We start from the raw sequence: 23,286 nt of genomic DNA, 5'->3' as shown, positions 1-23,286 counted from the left end.
ACTTATAATAATCACTGTTTTAAAAAATATTTTTATACCTTTTATTTTATTGACATTTCACCCGTTTGAACACATAGATCTTCCAAATTTGGCGGTTTAAAAACTTTCAAAAGTTATTTTAATTTTTTAATGCTAACAACATAGTCTGGTCCTCAGTAGTTCTCTTTTCAATGGGTTTACTGACACTTGCTCTAAAACAACTGTATATATTCTCAGCATTTTTCTTGTATTAACTTATTTCATAAGTCCCAACTATTCTTTCATTTTTCAGTCTCTTTCAATTTATTTTCTTGTGTTTTTTGTTTTGTTTTGTTTTTCTCCTGGAGGACCAGGACTCATAGTTGAATGCTTATTACTCATGACAACAATGATAATAGTTTTGTAGTATCTATTGTCCAAAATAGTTGGTGTTAGGATATTTTTGTCTCATTAAAAGATAAAACTTGTACTATGTAGAAACTTTATACCTTAATAGTGAATAAGATATCTCTACTTATATGTTATTAACATCTCAATCCTGAGTTCTTATTTCATGGGAATTCAACACTTTTTTTGTCAATATCATGTTATTTCCCTTGTTCCCATTTGTGACAGCATCATTTTTTAAACTTAGAACTATAATAAAGAAGCTGGATGAAGTCCTTTATTTCTTTTTATCTTAACCTCTAGGATCAAGATTAACTGTAGTAAAAATTGATGTAATCTTTATGAAAAAGTGCCTTATTAGTTGGTTGCAGGAAAGACTGCCAGACTACAAAGGAAGGGGATGTTTTCTAGCTTTAATATGTATTTAAATAAGAGAATTTCCCCAGAGTTAACTCAAAAACAGAAATTACTAAAAGCCCTTCATTCTTGAGATGCAATTATGTTGAAGTACTTAAGGTAGGAAACTATAGGATAATGGTATTCAAAAGAAATTTTGGTCTAGCATGTAGATGAGGAAATCAAGGCCAGCTGCAAATGAAAATGTATAAGAGGATATTTCTTTATCATGGGAAATAAACACCCTGCCAATCATGTGTTATTTTTACAATAAATAAAGACAGTAAGCATTGTGAAAGCACTTTGACATCTTAAAAACTCTTTTCTTATTAGGTAAAACATTATATGGAAATATTTTGCACAGACTTGGAGCTCCTATTGTCACATAAGTAACAACTACCATAAAGAACAGTTAAATGACAAGATGGTAATTAACATATTTCTTAAAAGAATGTCTCAGAACACATGAAAACTGACATAACTATGCATGTCCTGAAGCAATTCATTATATTTAATATTATTTTAGAAGTCACAGCTACACTCTAGTCTTTTTAGAACTAGAGTATCAAACTGCTTATAAGTATAATTAATTTTTATTCTATTTCCTTGATAAATGTCTTTCTATAGCATAATATGCTTTCTATAGCATAATGTCGTATGCCACATGTCTTTTTTATGTATTTTATGCATGGAGGAAACCTATGTTAGTCAAAACTCTTACCCATAATTTATTAGCAAAATATAGGCACATACCTAGGACCAATTATTTACTTTTGTCAAAATGGAGACATCTTATATCTCTATAATGTTTACTTATGGCTTTCTACTCTCAAGTGATATTTCATCTATTTTGGAATAAATCTACCTCATTCACATTTTAAAATCAATAATATAGCTAGGAGAGATTTTTTTTAGTAGTGCTATTTTTAAATACTAATCAAAAGTAGTGCATTAAAGCAAGTTACACAAAGGAGAGTACATCTACTCAGCGCTGCTCAGTGGACATAGTCACGGAATAGGAATAAGGCAAGTGAGTGAAAGACACTATGGAATGCATGCCTATCTCAGTATTACCAGATATAATTTTCCAAGAAAAGCCTAATATCTGAAACATTATGTGAAATATTCTGATTTTAAAAAGTGTATGGACCAAGGAAAGCAAATTTGTAGTTCATATGTGATTAATCAGATTTAACTTCATTCAGACAAATGTAAGGTAATCTGTCTGCTACCATTTCATGAAATTTATGTAATGGATAAGTAAAACTATGAGTAAATTAATTTATTATATTTTAATCATTTCATAATAAGAAAATCTTCACATAGACCATCCAAGAATGACACTAGATTCCATATAACTGATTCCTTTCATCTTTTCTATTTTGATATATTTTTTAAGTTTATTTATTTATTTTGAGAGAGAGAGAGAGAACAGGGAAGAGGGACAGAGAAAGAGAGAGAGAGAGAGAGAGAGAGAGAGAGAATCCCAAGCAGGCTCTGCATTGTCAGTGCAGAGGCCAATGCAGGGCTCGAACTCACAAACCGTGAGATCATGACCTGGGCTAAAACCAGGAGTGGGACGTTTAACTGACTGAGCCACCCAGATGCACGTCTATTTTGATGTTGTTCTTTTTTTTAATGTTTATTTATTTTGGGGGGGGTGGAGAGGCAGAGAGAGAGGGAGATACAGGTTCTGAAGCAGGCTCCAGGCTCTGAGCTATCAGCACAGAGCCTGACGCAGGGCTCAAACTTGTGAACTGTGTGATCATGACCTGAGCTGAAGTCGGATGCTTAACTGACTGAGCCACCCAGGCACCCCTGTTTTGATATTCTTAAGAAATGATTTTCACTTCATGGGCCAGGAAGAGTATTAAAGCTCCAACCATTGCATTCATGTTCCAGATAGAGAACCTGGGGAAGATAAGATTTCAATAATTCTCTCTAAAGAAATTTGTGAAGTACCACATGACACATTTGCTTTTGTCTAACTGGGCAGAACTAGTCACACTGCCGTAGAATGTGAGAGGTGGTAGCAGGAATGTTTTCTTATTTCAGGTTATCATTAGCCCAATTTTTTTTTTTAAAAATCAAAGTTTTAATTATTGAAGAAGGGAAATGTGTACTGAGGTTCACAACCAAAGGACTCTGCCACAGAATTTTCCTAGCATAGATGTGAAGACACTAGTTTGTGAAGCCTGATCGGTTTGTATAAATTTTGTTACTTTCATTTCACAGCTTTATGACTTCAAGCAAGTTGCATATTGGTATCCATTTGTTTATCATATAACAGGGATAAAATGACATATATCTCATATGGTTATTATGAGATTCAAGTACATTCTTAGAATAGTGCTTACCACATAATAAGTGTCAGAAAATATCTGATATTATCTCAACTATACGGTGAAGAAGGAGAGACATCATCACTACAAGAAAAAGCATCTGATAGGACTCTAATTACAAATGCCCAAAGCCACAAATTGTACAGAGCTAACTTTAAATAGGCCATTTATTCCACTGGACCTACCAAATGATTTAAGGTTTACCAACTTTCCTAGGAACTTAGGATTGCTTAAAAGAACACACATATCTCATATCCTAATGGCACTTAAAATGGAACAATGTCAAGGCAGGAACATAATCCTCAGAAAAAATCTATGTTGATAATGTTTTTAAGTTTCCCCATTTTATAGATGATAACATTGAGGCAGAAGGTGTTTAATTAATCTTCCCAAGACCACATGGCTAAAAGATTTTGAAGCAAGCCTACTAAGTCAGAAAGTGTAAATTACCCAAAGCATAATTTTAGCTATAAAATGTCATTCAAAGGGAAAAAACACTATTCCGTAGACCTGGGAGGTGAACTGGACATGAATCTTCATTGACTTTTAAAGGGATAAGTAGAGGAAAGGTCATACATGTTGAGCATCAGAACTGTCTGTGGGCCTGGTGATGAAAGAAATAAGGGATTTTTCTTCAGCCATATGACCCCAACTTCGGAGGTTATCTAAGTTTTCTGATTTCTTTATTTGACAGAAAAAAATACCATTAGTAAATCTTAGTAGCAATGCTTAAATATTCCAGCAATGCCCATCAACTATTTTTGCAAGAAGGATTTAATGATAATCCAATCCTTATGAGGCAAATGAAAAGACAACTCGAAGTAATTTAGATGAACATAATCTGGGAATGATTGTTACTTGGTTGTGAATATTATTCAAACATGGCTACTTCAAAGACATAATGTTCAAGCATTAATAGCTTATTTATTTGTCTCACAAATAAACAATTTCATTCATAACATTTAGACAGTTGTCTCTTCTTTTGTTTTTGATTGAAAGCAATGTGCATGCATAGCTAAAGATGCAGACACGATTGAAACTAATTTAGCTTTTTTCTCTCCAAATGCATTTTAAAAAGAGACTCCATTAGTCAAAACATTACATTCTTTCCTCCACTTTGTTCGAGTCACGACGCTTTATAATAAACCTATCCTCCAGCTATTTTCCATGCTTTTACTGTACCCACTGTTACTGATTATATATAATGGCATGCTGATGCCTATATTTAACCCTCCTACTGTTCATTGTTAAAATTAGTCACTATGGTACCTGATCACATCTCATATCTTTGCATGTTTGAAGCTTGTTGAACAAAGACAGCAGGCAAGTCCTGGATGTTATAAGACAAGAAAAGCATGTTTTAAAGCAACAAAATCCCAATTATGTTTAATCTAAGGAGAGAAAAATAAAGTTGCAAGAACAAGGTATAATACCCTGCTTTGAAAATTGTCAAATCCTTGTCATTTGTTTCCATAGAATTACGAAGGTATTACTGCCGCTTAGTTCTTTTAACAGCATCAAGCATGCTTTGATTTGCAAGACATTGCTCTTAAAAGAGGGAAGAGAAGAAACAACATTAAAAAGTTACAAAAGTATAGCATGAAATACAGAAGGAAGACTGATACTAACTGATACAAATATTACACCATTTTCTTTCAGCGTGTAGGAAAAGTGTGATGGGAGATACCATGCTAGAAGAAAGCACATAATTTTGAATTTTTAGTGACTAAATTTATTTCCTACATATAAAGAGAAAAGGAGGTGGTGGTTACTTGTATGTGTCAACTTGGTGAGGATATATTTATTCAATCAAACACTAACCTAGGTGTTGCTGTGAGGTATTTTTAGGTGCAGTTAACATCTGTAATCAGTTGACTTCAAGTATATAGAAGATTGCTTAGATAATGTGCGCTTATGTATCCAATCAGTTAGATGGCCTTAAGAACAAAATTAAGCTTTTCTTGAAGAAGAAGAAATTGTGCAACATCAGCTCCTGACCTAAAGTGTCCAGCCTGCCAGATTGTGCCACATATTCTGGATCTGCCAGCTGTCACAAGATTCCCTCTTTCTCTTTCTCTCTCTTTTCCCTCTCCTTCCTTCCCTGCTTCTCTCCACACACACACACACACACACACACACACACACACGTATGCATATATACATATACTTACATATTTATTCTACTGATTCTCTTCTGTTTCTCCAGAGAACCCTGGTTAATGCAATTGCAAAGCTTGCTGTATAAATCATACAAATACCATTTCTTAGATAAGGCTCATTTAAATCTTCTCTGAATTAATTTAAATTTAAATACATGGAACTTAAGCAGCTATTAAATCTAAATTCCAGGGAAACAAAAAAGAAACATCTAGTAGAAAACAGAATTTAAGAAAAAGAATTTCTACCAATATAGGACTTACAATCCTAAGGGTGGTTTGTATTCATGGACTTAATTAAAAGAGATTTTTATTACATACTGAAGTTTAAATGAAAGCCCAACTAGATCATTTATTAGTTTTACTATTTATATGCAGGTAACTTACGTAAATCACTTAATTGCTATTTACTCTCATTCTGAAAATGTGTGTGTATATGTCTACTATATATAAATTAATTAATCCATTTTATTGTATCTTAAACACATCTTATCAATCGCTGTAACTTTTAATTATATGAAAATATATAATATTAAAAAAAATAATTTCCTTCTTTTCCTCTGCAACTTGGGTGAGTGCTGTAGTGAAGATCAAAGAGATAAATAATAAAGTGTGAAGTGCCTGGCATATAATGGAAGCCCAAAAAAGATTAATTTTCTTCCCTTCCTCAAAGAATTACCAACATCACATGATTCTTTCACAATCACAAATTTGCATGTGAATACATGTTGTAAATTACAAAAATATTAACGTTCTGCAATATTAAAACTCAAATCAGTTTTTAAAATTAACACATTGCATTATAAATTTTTAAAGTATTTATGTGATGTTGACAGGTCCTGCAAAGTACTAATGTAAAAATATAATAAATAGTAAGCATAAAATTATAATAATTAACACTATAATTTAATTTTGAAATGGACCCAACAGTAATATTTTAAGAAGCAGAAAAACTAAAATATTTATTTACTTTTTGTGATTAAGGAAACAGTAAGTCTTGAGTGACTAATCAACATAATGCTGTTGCTGCACCCACCTATTTCCAAATAATAACTTAAAATAGTTCTCTTAAATAAACATATCTCATTTTACTGACCTTTATAATTACAGCCTAGAGCAACAGTCAACAGGGCAGAATCAGGAGCCAAAGTGTTTGACTTCAAATCCTATTGAAATTTGGGAAAATTGAACTAAATGTACTGCCACCCTTCCCACCCTCCAGCATCTTTACATATCATACAGAGTTTTTGAGTGTATTTAGTGAGGTAACACAAAACGTGTAAGAACAATGTCTGGCACATAAGATATCTCAAAATATATTAGCATAGTTTTGCTAAAATACTATGCTGGTACATAATTACATCAGGCTTAATTTTATAGAACTCACAAATATTTTTTTCAGACTTAAAGAGGTGAAAAAAGATTAATTTTATTCTATAGTAATAAATAACATAATAATAAATGTAACAGTAACCCTTACAACATTTATAAGTTTTACAGTCTGACATCAAATATCAAGAATCTGTTATTTACACCAGATAACAAACTGCAAAGAGAAAAAAGAGAGAGAGAGAGAGAAACAGAGACAGAGAGACAAAGAGAACTACAGGCTGATATCTAAAAACATCAACAAAATAAGAATATAATCATATTAAACTCAACAATACATTAAAAATATCATTCACCATGATCAAATGGGATTCATTCCGGGGATGCAAGGGTGGTTCAATATTCACATATGAATCAATGTGATACATCACATCAACAAGAGTAAGGGTAAAAACCATATGATCCTTTCAATAGATGCAGAGAAAGCATTTGGCAAAGTAAAAAAATCCTTTCATGATAAAAACCCTCAACAAAGTAGGTTTTAAGAGAACATACTTAAATGAAATAAAGGCTATATAGTAAAACCAACAACTAACATCATATGGCAAAAAACCAAGAGCTTTCCCTCTAAGATCAGGAACAAGACCAGGATGTCCACTCTCACCACTTTTATTCAACATATTACTGGAAGACCTCGTCATAGCAATCAGAAAAGAAAAAGAAATATAAATCATCCAAATTGGTAAGGAAGAAGTAAAACTTTCACTATTTGCAGATGACCTAATACTATATGTAGAAAACCCTTAAGACTCCATTAAAAAACCACTAGAACTGATAAATGCATTCAATAAGGTTGCAATATACAAAATCAATATACAGAAATATGTTACATTTTTGTACACTAATATTTAAATAACAGAGAAATTAAGAAAAACAAACCCATTTACAATTTTACTAAAAATAATAAAATACCTAGGAATAAGCTAACCAAGGAGATGAAAGACCTAGCCTTTGAAAACTATAAAACACTGATAAAAGAAACTGAAGATGAAAAAAAGACATGGCAAGATATTCCATGCTCATGGACTGGAAGAACTTATAGTATTAAAATGTCCATACTACCCAAAGCAATCTACAGATTTAACGCAATCCTATCAAAAGACCACCAGTATTTTTCACCGAGCTAGAATTAATAATTTAAAAATTTGTAAGGAACAACAAAGGACCCCAAAGAACCAAAGTAATCTTGAAAAAGAAGAAAACAAACTAGAGGTACCACCCCCCAGATATCAAGATATACTACAAAGCTATAGTAACCAAAACAGTATGGTACTGGCAGAGAAATAAACACATAGATTAATGGAAATAAACAGGAGAGAACCCATAAATAAATCCACACACACATGGGCAATTAATCTTCAACAAAGGAGAAAAGAATATGTAATTGGAGAAAGACAGTCTCTTCAAAAAACTGTGCTGGGAAAACTGGACAGCTACCTGCAAAAGAATGAAACCAGACCACTTTCTCACACCATACACAAAAACAAACTTAAAATATACTAAAGATCTAAATGTGAGACCCAAAACCATAAAAATCCTAGAAAAGAGCATAGGCAATAATTTTTCTGACATTAGCCATAGCAACATATTTGTAGATATGCCTCCTGAGGCAAGAGAAACCAAAGCAAAATTAAACTATTGAGACTATTTCAAATTAAAAGCTTCTGCAGAGCAAATGAAAAAAATCAACAAAACTAAAAGACAACCTACTAAATGGAAGAAGATATTTGCAAATGACATACCAACAAAGGGTTAGTCTCCAAAATATATAAAGAACTTAAAAAACTCAACACAAAAAAAACGCAAATAATCCAATCAAAAATGAACTGAAGACATGAACAGATATTTCTCCAAAGAAAACACATACGGCCAAAAGATACACGAAAAGATGCTCAAAATCACTCATGCAAATCAAAATGCATATCAAAACCACAATAAGATATCACCTCACACTTGTCAGAAAGGTTAAAATCCAAAACACAAGAAACAACACAAGTATTGAAGATGTGAAAAAAAAAAAGGAGACTTCTTGATCTATTGGTGAGAATACAAACTCTTGCAGCCATTGTAGAAAACAGTATGGAAGGTTTTCAGAAATTTTAAAATGGAATTACCACATAATCCAGTAATTCCACTGCTAGGTATTTATGAAATATGAAAAAAGAATAATTTGGAAAGGCATATGCAACCCTATATTTATTGCAGCATTATTTCCAATAGCCAAATTATAAAAGCTGCTCAAGTGTCTATTGACAGATGAATGAATAAAGAAGATGTGGTATATATATATATGGATATTACTCAGCAATAAAAAGGAATGAAATCTTGCCATTTGCAACAATATGGATGGAGCTAGAGAATATAAAATGCTGAGCTAAATAAGTCCAAAAGACAAATACCATATGATTTCACTCATATGTGAAATTTAAGAAAAAAAACAAGTGAGCAAAAGGGGAAAAGAAAAGAGAGAGAGAGAGAGAGAGAGAGAGAGAGAGAGAGAGAGAGAGAGACAGAGAGAGAGAGAGAGAGAAGCAAGCCAAGAAAAGAGTTTTAACTATAGAGAACAAACTAATGGTTACCAGAGGGGAGGTTGGTGGGGGTGGGTGGTGAAATAGTTAAAGAGGATTAAGAGTACACTTAAACATGATGAGCACTGAGTAATGTACAGAATTGTTGAATCTTATATTGTATGCCAAAAATTAATAAAATGCTGTATGTTCACTATATTGGAATTAAAGTAAAAAAATAATATAGAAAAAAACTGGATTGTTTCATTAGATTCAGTGAAGTGGTATGTGAACTAAAACCACATATTGGACAGAATTACATATTGAAAACAGAGACATTCTTTTCATTCCTTGATTATATGTTGTTTTTACCACAATTTTATTTGCAGGTTAATGATGGACTAAACAACCCTCATGCGATTGCCAAAATAATGACAGAATGATGCAAAGTGAATACAAATAAATATTCAAATGTCTTTCTCAAGATATACCATCTGGAAAAAAATCAGAAAATGATTAGTAATTCATGAATAAATGAATGGGTTAAAAAAAAGAATTGGTTATTTATACTATCTTAATGGATCATGGTCTGAAATACAGACACACACACATAGATGTTGTCTTAAATTAACACTTAAATTAAGTGTTGTCTTAATTTATTATTCTTGTGTTAGGTAGACAAATAGTTCCTTAAAGATATCGATGTCAAATTCCCAGAACCTGTGAATGTTATCTTATGTGTAAAGGGTGTGATTAGGTTAAGGATCTTAAGAGAAAGAGCTTATCCTGGATTACACAGGTGAGCCCCTAAATGCCATGACAAATGTGTTTATTAAGAGTGGGGCAAAGGGAGATTTCACAGAGACGCACACAGAGGAGAAGACAGTGTGACGATGGAGGCAGAGATTGGTTGATGAGGCTAGAGACCCGAGAATGCCCCGGCAGCCAGCAGAAGTTAGAAGAGGCAAGAAACTAATTCTTCCCTAGAGCACCCCCCCGCCCCCAGGAAAGCATGGTCATGCTGGCTTTCAGACATGTGGCCTTCAGATCTGTGAAAAAATGGATTTCTCTTATTTAAAGAGCAACCTTCGTGGTAACTCGTTATAGCACCCCTAGGAAACTAATACAATTCTTCATGACTTTGGAGGCTAAGAATGTTTTCCAAGAAACAAAATGAGCCATAGTCAGCTGGGTTCTATAATACAGAAAAATGACTAGGTCAAGTCTAAGTTATCAAGATTATAGTTTAGTGAAGGTATTCCTTCTACCCCCAAACATCATGGTAGATAAGGAAACATATTCTGGACACTATATCAGTGGCTCACATGACTCAGCAGTGCTAGGCACTTTTCACTTCTTTCATAGAAAGAATAAGTAGATGTCAGGTGAGGGTGCAACCTTTACTTTTGGTATAACATTGCTTCAATAGAATTCTTCCAATTGCCTAATAGTGGCCAAAATAGAGCACACATACTTAGTTTAAGGTCATTTTTTCCCAAAATGGAGACAAAAATGAGTCTAAACATTATTCTGAGTCTGAAACACCCCAGCTCTACATCTTCAGCAGTAACAGGGCTGGGAGAGGCTTATGCACTGAGATGAAGACTTCATAGATCTTCTGCCTCCATCACCAAATGAGAAGAGAGAGTCCCAGAAAATAACCCTTTCTTCTCAACACACAAATCCTTGCCACTATTATCAGAGTGGAAGTCACTGGGACTCATTTATTTTTATTCCTAGGTTATATAAGGTGCTATAAAACCCCCAAAACCTACATTTTCTGTACTGCTATCTCCATAATGCTCTCTGTACCCCTCATTCTCTTTCCTTTTTCCACCCCTCATCCAGTCTTGAAATTCTACTTCACTAAAGATTCACTTATGTATTATGTTCATTATTTGTTGTAGGTCTCTCATTTTAAAATATAAACTACAAGGCAGCAATCTTCAATCATTTTGTTTACTAATATATTCCCCAAGTGACTAGTTACTAATATTATATTCCCCAAGTGACTAGTTACTAATATATTCCCCAAGTGTCTAGCTTATACTAGGGGCTCAGTAAATATTTGTCACTTGAATAAATGAGTGAATGAATGATTAAACTGGCAACTTTTTCCTTTTCAAGGGGAAATAAACTAATCCTCAAATATCTTGACTTGGATTCAAAGTTAGGTTCCATTAACTAGAACGAGTAATAGATTCAGTTTTTTTCATTTTTAAAGCACAAATAATAATGATTATCCTTTGTGGATTTTAATGGGATTTAAAACTGTTTTGGGATATGATGAAGAATATATACATATATACATATATATACAATATAACAAAATATATATATAATATTTTGTTTCTTAAGTTATGGAAGGAAAATAAAAGAACAGAGAGAAAGGAAAACTATTCAATAATCAGTAGTCATGCCAATTACCAGTTAAGAAAACACAACTCCCAAGTTCTACTGCTTTGTGTTCTAATAGTTTACTATCCTCTCATCTCCAACATAGCAATTTTATTTTTCTTTCTTAAGCAACCAAACACTTTGAAAACTTTGGTCTATTCGAATTTATCCATACTTTGCTATATAGCAACTGTTTCCTGTATGTGTAAAACAAATTATAGTAGAAGAAATTCTGGGGAAGCAAGGCATTATTGTGTTTCGAAAAAGTCAACTGTTTATTTTCTTTTATAAACAAACACCGTAGTAGCCCTCATTGACAGTTCCATCAAAATATTACTGTCAGGGTCTTTATGGCAAGAAGCCAACTGTCCTCCAACAACAGCAAATAAAATTCGAGATGAGGGTTTCCATTTGAAAACCCTGTGTAGCCCCTCTCAGATCCGTAATGTTATGATGAACTGTGATAAAATCTGGGACTAGATTAATCTGGCCTGTTGAGTCTAGGACACACTTTCGAGGCAAGTCACAGTGGCCACTACTCCCACTGCTTTCAGTACAGGTAGTAAAGCCTAACTGGGTTCCACTGGAGTCCCTCCACCCCTTTAGTAATGCAACTATTGCAGTTAATTTTCCTGTGCCATTCACTAATAATTTCACTAGAATTCATTATAGACATCATCACTATTTTTTCTAGTGGGATGACAGAATCTTTTTTCAGGGAAGTTCTTTAAGTACAATAAGAAAGAAACAATTTTCATCAAGTGAAAAGCCAAAGTAAAAAAGACAAACCCTTGGACCTTGGAATCTGCATCTATATTTTTATTTTTTGATGATCAAAGAGAAAGAAAATATCTTATTATTAGACATCAGTCTTTTTTCAAAAAAACATTAAATAGGTTTTAGACTTCTTTCACACAGGGTTACATGGAGGGTGACACTAGAAAGAATTAGCGATGCGCATGATTTCTCTGATTCAACAGCCTACTTGGGGACTTCCAGTCGACCCAAAGTAGGCTTAAGACAACTAACTCCAGGTAACTATTGAACATACTAAAGACCCTTAAATAGAATTCCTAATTCCTTAAACAAAGGACAATCTATTTTTATAGTTAGACTTTGCCTATGGCCTAAGGGATGTCAAGAGTTCTATAGGAAAAGAAGTGGTGATATTCTCATGCCTCACTCATGACTTTTTTTCTTTCTTTCGTTCTTTATGACATCAGATTTTTTTGAATCAAATACATTTTAAATCTCCTTCCCTGCCTTAAATATGCTTGATTGTTTTTCACTGATATGATATCCTCAACTGTCTGTGAAATATCCTTTCCTAACCATTATAAAAATTCAGAGGCTTAGTGTTAAAATGATGGAGATTTGCACCTATGTACATCCACTACTGAAACTAGCAACAGTTCTTGCAGCAGTTTTGATGCCATAGTATTGAATATTTCTTGACTCAATTCTGTCATTCAAGTGTACACAGTCACTGTGTCAAAGATTAAGAGTCAATAAGTTTTTCCACAAGAAAGGTAATAACAGAAGAGTAATTCTTGTCTTGGATATACAGTGTATACCCAAGCAACAATCTAGAAAAATATATAAAGAGAATTTCATTTTAAGCTTCAGTGATACATTCAAATCTATTGTTACCAAGGGGTATTCTAGAAATTAGAGTTTTAGTTTTATTGTTGACAACATTCCCTTGCATCTCCTGCCATGTTATCAGAGCTATGCATCTTGATTCTTGAACTGTTCCACAGAAGTTTTTCTCTTCATTCAGTAAGAAAACACTCTGTAGATGTGCTACCCATTTCCTATGGTTCTTTTGTCTAACTTCTTCCGTCAGGCCTTCCTTCAATTCAGGGTCATACCTCAGATTCTGGCATATAATTTTGCTATGTTTTGCTGCTAGGTATTCTATACCATAAGGTAAAATTGTGAAGATAGGGAAAAAAATAATCATCATCACCAGGATTTGGTGAACTATTTAATATACAAGCAAGTCTTTCCTATTGTCAAGGAAAGACTCTGCTGACAAGGCTAATATACATAGTTGTACTATTGTATATGGGATTTCTCAACATTTCATCGCCCAGTGGGAAATTATGAAAAACTGTTTTACTAATCCATAAAATAAAATACCTAAGATTACAAAGGAATTCATTATATTACAATGCAGTTATCAAATATGAAACAAATTTATGATAAAACAGTGTATGTCCTTCTTCATTACACACAATAAAATAAGACCTAGGCACATTTAATGAATACCATAATTCCAAAGTTGTAGTCTATTAGAAGACTTTAAAAATATTAAGTAAAGCTGTAACAACTTCAGCGTAATATAAAAATATATGTAATTTATACTGCTGATAAATTCAAATAAAAAAACTAATGGATTAGTTTCCTACATACACAATGAATGAAATGCTGAATTTCAGGTATAAGTCAGTGAAAATAAAGATTTTTGCTTTACTTAGTACCCAAAATCCATGGATCCCATGAGATGTCATGGACTCTAGTTTATAAATCTATGTATTTAATTATTTGTATCTCCCACATTCGATTGCACATTCTACCAAATCCCCTGGTCTATATCCAAGATTTGGTCTATGTCAGAATCCCATGACAAATGGAGAGAAAAAGCACCTGCATTGCCTCAAAAATGGCCTCAAATAAGTTTATTTTCTCCATTCTTAGTGCCATTTCTCTTTTTTTGTTGTTAACTACTACATAAGCATTTTAACCCTCCATTACTTTAATTTGTAACCTCTTGCAATTTTATGTTCTAAAACCAGAATGACCTTTTTTTTTTAACGTTTATTTATTTATTTATTTATTTATTTATTTATTTATTTATTTTTGAGACAGAGACAGAGCATGAACAGGGCAGGGGCAGAGAGAGAGGGAGACACAGAATCGGAAGCAGGCTCCAGGCTCTGAGCCATCAGCCCAGAGCCCGACGCGGGGCTGGAACTCACTGACCGTGAGATCTTGACCTGAGCTGAAGTCGGACGCTTAACCGACTGAGCCACCCAGGCGCCCCCAGAATGATCTTTAAATATACAAATCTGATGATGTAAATTAGTGTCCTTTACTTACATTCCTCATCAGCTGCATTGGGCTTACTTTTATTATCAATAGTGTTGGAGTACACAAGTGTGGAACAGTATGGGTTTATTTATTTGTCATTAAATATATATTTATGACCTTACTATCAGTAAGAATCAGTGCTAAGTGGGAATATGTGTGAGTGTGTGTATGTATGTGTATCTGTGTTTGGTTATGTTTATGTGTGTATGAGAAGGGACACAATGAATAACAAAATTTCTATTCATGTACTGTTTTCTGCTTCTCTTCAGATGGTTTCTTTAAGCTTTGGTGTGTGGAAATCTGTTAATTTGTGTGCTTCTCAACATTTTCAGGTCACAATAGTAAGCATTTTATATATTACTGCTGGAAGGCATGAAAGTGTGTTCTTGCAATGACAAAGTACATCGGAAAGCAATTAACATGCTAAGTAATTGTAGCTGAATGAAAATGAAGATTTAAAAAAAAAGGTATTTCAGGTTCTTTGGCTTTTTTCATTTTGTTTGTTTTTGTTTAATTGGAGGGAATTCCCAGTGATTTATTTAGTGCTTTTTAAAAAAATGGATATTTTCCATGCCAAGAAAATTTGGCAGGGTGAAAATCCAATCTGTTGAAAGATGAATTTGTGTAATAGCAATACAGAGAGTGAGGTTCTCTCTTCATTTTAGCGCTTATTGTGACCAGTGCTCCCTTGGGCCCAGCTCATTCCTTATCTTCACATATACAATTTGCACACTTGGTACTGGAATGCATGTAAATGGTCTACATTAAAGCTGATGATTAACAAAAATGCATATACATAAAATATGTGTACTATTTTAAGCTGCCTCAAAATGTTTGTAATTTAACTAAATAATGAAAAAATTAATTATACCACAGAAGCAGCTACCTTTTTGTCTTAGTCCCCTTGGGCTGCTATAACAAAATACTACACACATGGGTAGCTTATAAACAACAGAAATATACATCTCACAGTTCTGGAAGCTGGAAGTTGAAGATCAGGTGCCAGGATGGTTAGGTTCTGGTTAAGACCCTCTTCTAGGCTGCAGACTGCTTAATTTTGCTGCATCCCCATATGGTAGAAAGGGCTAAGGAGCTCTATGGGGCTTCTTTTATAAGGGCATTAATTCCAATCATGTGGGCCCTGTCTTCATAACCTTCTCTCTTTCAAAAGGGCCTATCTCTTGATTCCATTACTTCAGAAATTAGGATTTCCACATGAATTTGGGGGACACACAAACATTAGGACATTTACATAGTATGTAAAGGTGTGTGCTTATTTTATCTGAAAGAGAATAAGGAATTGCTAACACTAATGTGGTATTTTTTACTTTACTATCTAGGGTAAGTAATCATCTATTTTAAACAATGATTACAAAAGTTATCAGCATTTCAGGTTTTCATTAAAATATCTTTCATTAGATTTGTTTAAAGAGCCACTTCTAAATATTGTTGAAGGTAAATAATATCACACTGGGATTATATTAAACTTATTATGACATAGCTTTTCAGAATATCAGGTTTACTTAAAGATTTTGAGAAGGGACGTTAAACACTAAAGAAAGATATGGCATGGAGTGTACAATTTGCATAAATTTAAAGAATAAATTATGGAGATTTAGATACGTTTTGATTTTGTACTGCAGAAAGATGAGGTAGACCATATGGAATTGTTCTGAATTCTTCCTCCTCCCCTTACTGTTTAGGATTCATCCATGGAAAATGTTTGGGAAACTCCTTAGAGGAATGTTAAACTTAAGAAAGCATCTTGTAAACAATGTAGTAAGCAAAATTGGCTATTTTGTAGATACTAGTCTATCTCGAGTGCTTGGTTTATATATAAGATTTGAGTTTAAATATTTCAGACTATTGCCCCAGGGAATTGTGGCTTGTCAGTTGATTGTTTGCAGTATGAATGTAACCACAGTATTTTTCTACGCACAAAGACTAGAAATGGAAGTAGATCACACACACACACACACACACACACACACACACACACACACACACCTATTGCATGTATGTAGAATTTACCTTGTTTTAATAATTTTATTTAGGGATTCAATGCGACAAGTACCATAAATAAAATTTAAAAGTAGCTCCCTTCTTAATAAAGAAGTAAAAATTTTTGGGGAAGCCTGGGTAGCTCAGTTTTTAAGCACCCAACTCTTGATTTCTGCTCAGGTCATGATCTCATGGGTTAGTGGGAATAAGCTCTGCACTGGATTCCTCACTGTCAGTGCGGAACCTGCTTGGGTTTCTCCCTCTGATGCTCTCTCTGCCGGGAGACTTGCACTTTTTCTCTTTCTTTCTCAAAATAAATAAATAAACGTTTTTTAAAAAATAAGTAAAACTATTTTTAAGAAGTAAAACTTTTAAAAAGACCTTATTTCCTAGTTACTTTTTGATATTTATTATGTAACTTTTTCTGAAATAGTATTTTATATAGGAATTCTATACATTTCCATACATCATTCATACAGAAAACATGTACTGTATTTTAAAATGCAGTTTTTTATATGAAGAATCATAACCTTTAAAGATGTAATAGAAAAATACTATTGTGAATGAATGTGAATTTTCATAGAAAAATTCGTGGATAATATATTCCTCCAAAGATAATGCATATTTTGAGGATATCTATGTTATCTGAAATTTCAGGATAAGTATATTATCTATTGGTTCTTAATCATTATCAGTTTATATTCTTATTATTTTATAAATAATTTTTACATACCTTCCAACTTTGTTTCCTTTTAGGTTATTCTATCTTTGGATCATTCTTTTGCCAAAATTTTATGTAGAAATCAAGGTAAGAAAGCATTTGTGTCAGGATGTCTGGGTGGCTAAGTCAGTTAAGCCTTGGACTCTTGGTTTCACCTCCAACCATGATCTTAAGGTTTGTGAATTCGAGCCCCGTTTTGGGCTCCACACTGCTGGTGCAGAGTTGCTTGAAATTCTCACTCTCTCCCTCTCTCTCTGCCTCTCCATCCCCAGTCTCTCTCTTTCTCAAAATAAATAGAGCCAAAGCATAAGAGACTCTTAAAAACTGAGAACAAATTAAGGGTTGATGAAGGGTGGGAGGGAGGGGAGGGGAGGTGATGGGTATTGAAGAGGGCATCTTTTGGGATGAGCACTGGATGTTGTATGGAAACCAATTTGACAATAAATTTCATATATTAATAAATAAATAAATAAATAAATAAATAAACTTTAATTTAACAAAAAGAAGAAAGAAAGCATTTGTGTGAAAACACTGGTCTGAAGAAATATATGCAGAAGATGCAATACATATATATACATACATATATATATATACATATACACGTATATATATATATAATACATGAACATTACTCAGCCATAAAAAAAGAATGAAATCTTACCATTTATGACAACATGAATGGATTTAGAGATACCATGTTAAGTGAAATAAGTAAAAGAAGGAAAAATACCATATGATTTCATTATATGTAGATTCTAAGTGATATCATATGGTATTTGTCTTTTTCTTATTTCATTAAAAAACAAAATAAATGAACAAATAAAATGAAACAGGAACAGACTCATAGATACAGAAAACAAACTGTTGGTTACCAGTGTGAGGAGTGGTTGGAGAGTGGGTGAATAGGTGACCTGAATTAAAAGGTGTAAGTCTTCTAGCTAAAAGTATGTCATAGTAATGTAATGTACAGCATAGGGAAAATAGTCAATAATATTCTAATAACTTTTCATGATGATAAATGGTAACTGGATTTACCATGGGGATCAGTCATAACATATAAAAATATCAAATCACTCTGATGTACACCTGGAACTAATGAGATATTGTAAGTCAATGATACTTTCAAAAATATTAACAAGAAAGCATTGTGGAGAAAACAGAATTTATAGATCTCTGTAGTACACTGATGATATTGAGATGGCCTTCTCTCTGGAATGCAGAGTAAATAGAAAAAATTCTGTTCTTCATTTCCTTTGATGTAAATATTCCCATTAATTCCATCTGAATGGAAATTTCAGTTAAATCAGAACTTTTTTTTTCCCCGAATAATACCAGATATAGAGCTATTTTATAATAATACATATCTTCTAAAATTACTTCAATCGAGCATATGTGTATGTGTGTACTTGTACATATATACACATGTGCACACACTCTGAAGACTGAAATAGAAGATTGCTATTGTTATCCTGTCATTTGCAACAATATGGATTAACCTGGAAGACATTATGATAAATGAAATAAGCCAGAAAGAAAAAAAAAAAACCTGCATAATTTCACTTATACGTGGCATCTAAAACTGTGGAAACAGGGAGTAGAACAATGGTTACTAGGGGTTGGGGGATGGGGGGAATGGGGAGATGTTGTTTAAAGAGTACAAAGTTTCATTCGTGTAGCATGAAAAATTCTGGAGATCTGATGTAAAGCATTATGACTATAACTAATAATATGGTTTGAATTTTGGGAAATTTGCTGAAAAAGATTTCAGGTGCTGTCACTATTAAAAAAATGGTAACTACATGAGGAAATAGACATCCTAATTAGCATATTATTAGCATACAGTAATCATTTCACTGTATGTATATTTACCATATGTATTATTATATATTAACTACATATAATATGTATTTATATATAATATAACCTAAATATATACACTTTTATTAAATAATTAAAATACAGAACAAAAATAATACAAAAACAGGGAGGGGGACAATACATATGAGACTTAAATACGGAGAACAAACTGAGGGTTACTGGAGGGGTTGTGGGGGGGGGATGGGCTAAATGGGTAAGGGGCACTAAGGAATCTAATCCTGAAATCATTGTTGCACTATATGTTAACTAATTTGGATGTAAATTAAAAAAAATAAAAAATAAAATAAAAAAATATATATATAGAACAAAGAAATAAAGTAAAAAATAAAAGAATCACATGCGAAGAAAAACAGATAATACACTTCAATTTTGAGAGATATAAAGCCTCAATATGTATTAACATAGTAATATGCCTTGTCAAATATTTCATATGTTTTTATTTTTTAATGTTTATTTTTTAGAGACAGAAAGAGATAGAGTGTGAGCAGGGGAGGGGCAGAAAGAGAGGGACACAGAATCTGAAGTAGGCTCCAGGCTCTGAGCTGTCAGCACAGAGCCCGATGCAAGGCTCAACCCATGAACTGCGAGATCATGACCTGAGCAGAGGTTGGACCCTTAACCAACTGCGCCACCCAGGTGCCCCAAATATTTCATATGTTTCAAAACTGAAAAATATAAATTAAGGTACTGATGTGGTCAGCAATTATAAGGACTTGATCCTGAACTAACAAGCAGTGTACTAAGTGTTAATTGCTACCACAGACCTTTCTCTAATGATGCCCAAAACTTTTAAGGTTCTGAGACCCCACGTACCTCTTTGGTCTTGAGGCTTTGCTTTCTTATGTTGGCATTTCATCTGTGGCATTATTTTTATTGTCAAGCTAGTAGCTTGACAATCAATATATTTTTTCATATGCATTTTATTTTTATCTAGATGAACAGAGTTTTCTGACAATTTTAAATATGTTTACAAAGACCAGGGACAGAAATTAAATCATAGCACTTCAACTACTGATGATTCCACTTACCACAACTTAACATTTACTCTATGGATTGCTGACTAAGATGGCTTATTATCTCAAAGTGATTTCATTTTGATTTGCAATGGCCATGTTTAGAATAGTTTAGACTAGGTTTCAATGTAGCTAAAAAACTAGTTATTTTTTTAGTCAACACAAATGAAAATGTTTTCATTGAATTTCCTCTATATATTACAAATGTTTTCTGTATTATAATAATACATCCTGAAATACACTTTGCAGTTTAGGAACGCACATGTTGATTGAACTAAGGCTTTAAGCTATATTTAATCTAAACAAAGCTACTGGTAGAAATGAACACATTGAGCTATTCAATGGTGGGTTTTACTGTCTCAGAGCAAGCCACTGGTTTGACAACATCCCTTCTAGAGGGGATTGGTTGTTATGGTGTTATGGTTGTTATTACCATGTATCAGGCAATGAGGTGTGAATGTGTAAACAACATTTAGACTTTATGGGTGGGATGCTGATTAGTGACCTGAAAGGGTTAATGCATCCTTTCCCCCATTAATTAACAGGAAATAAGGTAGGTCCTTTAGAGAAAGACACTGATATTTTATGTTTATGTAAATAATAATACATTACTTTTGAAATTATAGACACTATTTTATTTTAACCTAAGCATCAGTAAATAAGCATTATATGCTCACAGCTATTTTTCTGGAATTCACTTCCTTTTCATTCCTTCTCTTTCTTTGGTGTATTTCCTAAATTTAAATGTCATAAAGACTTCTTCTATATATGTTTAAATAACAAAGAATGTTAGTTTTCCTTAGTGAAGCAGGCTCATTGGAGCTTTAATTCTTCCCAGGTTCCTCTTTGGGTGCATTAAGTTGGCTCTTCAAGTAAAATATACCACATGTATGAAAGCTCTGATGCTCACTGCTGCATGTGGTTCTTCAAAGACAGCATCTCACATGTTGATCCCCTTGCCTCTCTGAGGCTGTCCCTGGATTCTCTCTATTGGTCCCTTTGAACAGTCTTTGAAGTGCCACATGTAACTGCAGACAGTCCTGGGATACATCACCACATTACGAATTCCAGCTGCAAGCCAGCTTCCTGCTGAAGTTGAGGGATTGGAAAGAGATCACAATATGACATCCATCTAGTTAAAATAAGCTCAAGAAAGTTGTGAAAGGGAAAAAAAATATAAGAGAACTGAGTCTCTAAATAGCCGTTAGGCGACTAATACACGAGATCTCCAACAATCAGTTGAATTTAGTATTAGCCCGGATATTTTTGTGGCAAATCCCTAACAAATTGAAAATAATGACTCTAAATTAAATTCCTGCCTTTAGTGGTCTTCAGGATTCCCTCTCTCTCCTCATCCCCCTCAATCTTTTCTCTTACACAATTCTCAACTTGTCATCACTTTGCTCTACTTTTGGATATAGGCCTAAATATATTTATTTTTAAAAGCACTACTGACAATAACAACCACAGCAAAAATCTGTAGATTGAATATTTAAAAAAGAAATACACAAACATTACTAATCTTAATATCTGTTGATGTTTGTGGAGTTAGCATATGGGCTGGTCTTAATGTGATAAAATGAAAAAAAAAAACAAAAAACAAAAAACAAAAAAACAAACCACACTTTAAGCATTGAGCTCATAAGAAGATGGACATATCGTGTTCTGGTCTTATTTGGCCAAGGCCCAGAAAATTGTGGTGCATTATATATTGGCTCCTCAGGGTGTCAACTTAGGTTCTTATTTTTTTATATTCTATTTATATAAAAGAAAACATACTTACATATTCTTTTAATGAAGTATGTATTTTGATCACATGAATTTGTGTTCAAGTTCCTCTTCTCTTAATAGCATTTAATTAGGGGGAAGTGGACACATACTCACTATCTTTTCTATGAATTCAGTGTTTTGTCAGTATCCATAATGACATTAATCTATTCAACTCCCCTGTTTGTTCAGCATGTATTCTTTCAAAATAAATTTGCTCACATTTTATTACTATTTATTTGTTGTTCCAAATGTTCACGCAAATCTGTATTTCCAGAAATCTCCATCCTAAATACAGTCAGTGTAGCTCATTGTTGGAGGAATCAGAAGCAGCAGCATCTAAGCCATGCATTGATTTTGATGACAAAATTTGCGGCCTCTTTAATTTTGGTATATAGCTTTCATAATGACACAGTCCTTCCCTATCATCTGGAGAATTTCTTTTTTTTAATGTTTATTTATTTATTTTTGAGGAGAAAGAGAGAGAGAGAGAGAGAGAGAGAGAGAGAGAGAGAGAGAGAGAAACATGAATGGGGAAGGACAAAGAGAGAAAGGGAGACAGAAAATCCTAAGCAGACTCTGTGCTGTTACCACAGAACCAGACGTGGGGCTCTAGCTCACAAACTGTGAGATCAAGACCTGAGCTGAAATCAAGAGTTGGACATTTAACCAATTGAGCCACTCAGGCACCCCATCATCTGGAGAATTTCTAACTTCTGACTCTTGTACTGGAGGTCCCATGCTCTGGATCTAGTATTATTCTGCATTCATAGCATACATCCTCCCCCAAACCCTGTTTTGGAAAATAAGTCTTCCAGGAGCGTGCTCTAAAAGGATCTATGTGAACTATTTTATTGTGCCAACACATGTCTGAAAATGAGTTTATTCTATACTCCTACCTGATTCCTGATTTATAAGGTAGATGGGTTTAGAAATTTAAATTATGAAAATGTTTCTTGAAGATTTTTTTTGTGATGCAAAAATAAATAATATAAAACTTACCACCCTAACCATTTTAACTGTACAGGTCAGTAGTGTTAAGTAAATTCACATTGTTATGAAATAGACCTCCCAAACTTTTTCATCTTGCACATTGAAAACTCTATTGAAGAACAACTCCCGTTTCCTCTTTCCCCTAGTTGTTGACAACCACATTCTACTTTCTGTTTCTATGAATGTGACAACTTTAGATACCTCATATAAGTGGAATTATATAGTATTTGTCTTTTTGTGACTGGTTTATTTTACTTAGCATAATGT

This window comes from Lynx canadensis, chromosome A1 (assembly GCF_007474595.2).
Source record: "Lynx canadensis isolate LIC74 chromosome A1, mLynCan4.pri.v2, whole genome shotgun sequence".
In the NCBI taxonomy this organism is placed as follows: domain Eukaryota; kingdom Metazoa; phylum Chordata; class Mammalia; order Carnivora; family Felidae; genus Lynx; species Lynx canadensis.
The sequence above is the reverse complement of the archived record's forward strand: the minus strand, read 5'-3'. Positions refer to the sequence as shown.